Source organism: Rhinopithecus bieti, unplaced genomic scaffold, assembly GCF_001698545.2.
Source record: "Rhinopithecus bieti isolate Rb0 unplaced genomic scaffold, ASM169854v2 scaffold_1930, whole genome shotgun sequence".
In the NCBI taxonomy this organism is placed as follows: Eukaryota; Metazoa; Chordata; class Mammalia; order Primates; family Cercopithecidae; genus Rhinopithecus; species Rhinopithecus bieti.
The window spans coordinates 1,240,088-1,245,053 of record NW_016803813.1 but is presented as its reverse complement, the minus strand read 5'-3'; positions in this window follow the sequence as shown (position 1 = coordinate 1,245,053).

The window sequence follows — 4,966 nt, the reverse complement described above, 5'->3', positions numbered from 1 at the left end:
TGTAATATAAAATAATAAGTGTAAAGAGAGGGATTATAGCAATCATCCACCATTTCAGGCAAAACCATACCTAAACCTATTTTTAAATCATAAGCATTTAAAAATAATATTTGAGAGTAGGAATAAATTATTTGTAAATACTGCCTTTTAGAAAATTGCTTCAGGCATCAAAACTCATACTACAATCCTGAAAGCTCTTCCATAACATCAAAAATGGAGTTCCACATGATGAGGTCTGATTATACCCCCCAAAGTAGCTAAGAATAACCCATTGTATATGAATCTTTGGAAAAGGTAATTATGCAAATATAAATAACATCTATATGTATTAATTATTTTCAGTGCTTCATTGTTGGTCTCCAGTAAATGTTTCAAAATTGCAGAATGCTACAGTGGTTTCTTAAAATTTCTGTTAAATGTTTCTGCGGAAATCAATACAGAGTCTGAAAACAGACTTGCAAGTTATAGAAAGCCATGAAAAAAGATTGAAGCATGTAGTTTTTCGGAATCATCTCCTGGAAGGCAAATTGCAAACAATATTAAGTGGATCAAATGGCAGTCGAAATACTAAATCAAAAATCTGTCATAGAATGTGCAGTGTGTACAAAGTCATTGTAGCTAAAATAATCCACTAGCATTAGTCAGTGGGAGTGTGAATTGGATATAAATGACTGTCACTTGTGAAATATTTTATTCCCTCAACCACAAACAGAATGTACTACACAAAATATTGTTAAAGATTTCCTAATAGTCATGGAGTTTTTGACATTGCTCATATTCCCATGTATACACTTAAAAATAAATGGTTTGCCTAATTGCCAACCACTAGGGCTAAGGGGAGTGGAAAACCAAAGCACTAACCAAAGCTTGTTAAAAGTGATCACTTAACATTAACGTACAAAGTATAACCAAGGGCTTGGATATATGAGATAAGAGAAGCAGAGAAAAAAAGGGATTTAATTTATTTTACAATTTTACAAATGATAAAACAATAATACCCGGTTGCTACACACAAACAATAAGAAAACAGTGTTGAACAGAATGAACTTGACAGAATAAACCTCATCTTTCAATTCCACAAATTCTATAAGAAATGATCAGTAGCAATTATTGTGTGCAGCAATGCTATCTCTGTAAACTCTTTTTGTTCCTGCTATTTACATTTGAAACACTTGTGCTTTTGCCTACACAAAGAAATGTTTTTTATTAAAAGGTGCTACTTAAATGAAAATCACAAGGCCTAGAGCCACAATCTGAAAACTGTAATTTGAATACATTGCTAGCTTGAAGGCTTTACTTTTCTTCTTTCTTATTATTTTTAAGATTTGGACATACTAGACCCTTACTGTAACTCTACATATGAACGACATAGAATTCAGTTATAAAGTAGATACCTCTTAAAGCAGGTTAGTAACTGAAGTCTCAAAAGAACTCCTTTATTCTAAAGTGGCCTTACTTATCTCCAGGGTAGTTCACAGTGCAGACCCTGAAGATGTTAGCATAACACAAATCTAGTGTGTACATATTACAGACTCAGTGTGTATAAACACATATACACATATGTAACATTGTATATATGTATCACACATGTCTATTTGTACTATATAGGTGTATCTATAGCACATATATAATAAAATATCTATTTCTAGGTGGGTTTTATTTGGATTTTCTTTCATCAAATACAAATAATAACCCTCACTCAATTTTTAAAACATTGGGATATTGATAATGTTTGATGGGAAAACTTTCAAACTTGTAGAGATAACAACTAACTATACACAACTCTTCCCATACCCCTTCCACAATTACATATACTCCCTACAAAAACCACATGAAAACAACTCTTTTATGAACCAAGTATCACGTTATATGCATTATGTCTAACTGACTCAATTAGAAATAAATTAATTTGTTCATCCTTTTTCTGTATAGTAGCTGAATAACTAATTGGTATGTACACTACCCCTAGCATTACTTAAATAAATTGCTTTTGTAAGCATATATGTAGAAATTCCCATTAGTAATTGATATACAATTCATATGATATACAATACATGAAGACATTTGAATGCCCAGCACCTTCTTTCAGATAGAAAAACTTCCGCAGTAGTTTCATCAGTCCTGTGGGCTGAATCATTAGATTTGCCCAGAAAATCTATTACTTGCTCACTTTTTATTTCAGCAACTTAACATTAATTACAGCACAGGCTGAGTGACAATGATGAAAATGTTTCCATGGTCTATTCATGTCAACAGCACAATAACAACCATGTTCTGTAAAGGACAGGAGTATTTCACAATCAGCTGCCTGAGCATTGCCAGGTACAGGGTTAAATAGTAAAAAATAAATTAAAATATTAAAATTGTGAATATATGATATTTTCAAAATAAAAAAACTCCACTTATTTCAAGTATGCTTTTATAATTTGATTTTGTTGTGATCCTTTATGCTCTGCTATTGGTTAAATCTCAACTCTTTTTCTTATTCTTGCCATTAGCCTTCATTGATCTTGCTCTGTTCCTATAAAAAGGCCACAGTAGACAGTGAAAGCGGGAGGGCAGATGGAAAGGTATACAACAAGGAATGAAATGGGCTTGTACGGTTTGTCTTCTTTGACCCCTAAATACCTTTAACTGAATTCATTCTTGACTATTGAAAGTTCCCTGAGATGAACAAAAGTAGTCTCAGTTGATACTGAAGCCCTTTTTTCATGCTGAATATTTTTGGAAGTGGGCAATGTATTTAGGGAACACAAAGGATACAGTGACAAAGCGATGTGAAAAAGCTAAAAAGGCACTACTCAATACATCTATGAGATAAACATCAATGCACAGAACAATTAATGGCTGAGATATGTATGCTGTGGCCTTAACATTGTTTAAATGCATTTGTTGAAAATATACTAAAAATGGTCCGACTGCGGTGGCTCACACCTGTAATCCCAGCACTTTGGGAGGCTGAGGTGGGTGGATCACTTGCAGTCAGGAGTTCAAGACCAGCCTGGCCAACATGGTGAAACTTCTTCTCTACTATACAAAATTAGCCAAGTGTGGTTATGTGCGCCTGTAATCCCAGCTACTCAGGAGGCTGAGGCAAGAGAATCACTTGAACCTGGGAGGTGTACACTGCAGTGAGCTGAGATGGCATCACTGCACTCCAGCCTGTGTGACAGAGTGAGACTCCATTTCCAGAAAAAAAAAAAGAAGAAAGAAAGAAAGAAAGAAAGAAAGAAAGAAAGAAAGAAAGAGAGAGAGAGAAAGAAAATATGCTAAAAATGGCAAGGTACCTTGCTGCTGCTTTTTTAAGACATATTTTAAGTGCCCAGATGGATTTTACCTATAAGATATTTGCTTGTGACTTCTAGATTTCTGTTGAATTTAAATTAAAGGCTACTTTAACAGCTTATCATTTGCAAGTAGTCCAAATTTAGATTTTATAAATCACTTTCAATTTGTTGAGTAAACCAGACTTTTCAACTTTACATTCAAAACATGTATCTATTCTCTTATAATTTCCAATAGATAAGAGGCTTAATTATAAAAGTACATTAATGTTCCATTCATTTTTAGCTATCAGTCTCCTATACGCATTAGATTTCACTTATTTAGAGACACATACATTCTCAAAAGATGTAACATTCTATATCCCAAGGTTTTACTATATTTTTAAAAGATGACATCTCATTAAAAATATTGAGAACTGTACTACTGTGAATATCCTTTTCCATGGTAACACACACACACACACTTCATGTTTTTTATTCATTTCTCAGACTGTTTTCCCTAAGAAACAAAACATATATATTCCCCGTGCATTTCTTCTTTCCTCAAATTGCCTCCCCAAGAAATAAGAAATCAAAGTAGAAGTGAGAATGCAGTGCTTCTGCTTTCTAAAGAAACACTCCACTATCATAAGTTACTAGAAAACTGGCCTACTGGTCAATTCTGTTATACATTAAAATTTTTTATATTACTTTATTAATAATTTCATGTGTTTCTTGAAGAGCACATGTGATATTGTGACTAAATTTAACTACAGAAAATATTGGTCAATTAAATTCATTTTAAATGCAAAATATTGACACACAATTTCATTGTTAAACCTCTTGAAATTAATCATCTCTGCTTTGAAAACAATACTCTATTAGTAATGTTATTTCTGCACTAAGAAATTTAACAGTAATATATGAAGCATTTCCATATTTCTATTTGAATAACAAGGGGAATATCAAAGAACTGGACGTCACATTTCAGCTATATCAATCTAATGTTTATTCTAAAGGGCAAAATGCTTCCACAAAATTATTACGTAATGCAAAAGATGTGAAAAACATTTCAAATGAAAATAAAGCATGAGTTTGGAAATTTAAAAATATTTAGAGACAACTTTCACATTAATAGCAAAATAATATATTCATGTTAATAATATATTATTTTCATGAAAGAAAAATGGTTTGCTGTGTAGAAATGCAAGCGTAATCTTTGGTACCAAAGATCTTTTTTTCTTTCTTTTTTTTTTTATTCGGCCTATTTTACCATCTCTGATGACATGGAACATCTTTCCTTTAGAATGGCCTAATATTACATAGTGGTTCACTTTAGCTGGTACCTTCTACACCATTGGAAAATAATATGGAGGTTTAGAGTTGTGCAAAATAAAACTTTTTAGAAAGTCGGCCGGGTGCAGTGGCTCACGCCTGTAATCCCAGCACTTTGGAAAGCCGAGGTGGGCAGATCACGAGGTCAGGAGATCTAGAGACAATCCTGGCTAACATAGTGAAACCCCGTCTCTACTAAAAATACAAAAAATTAGCCGGGCGTGGTGGCAGGCGCCTGTAGTCCCAGCTACTCAGGAGGCTGAGGCCAGAGAATGGCGTGAACTCGGGAGGCGGAGCTTGCAGTGAGCTGAGCTCACACCACTGCACTCCAGCCTGGGCGACATCTCAAAAAAAAAAAAAAAAAAAAA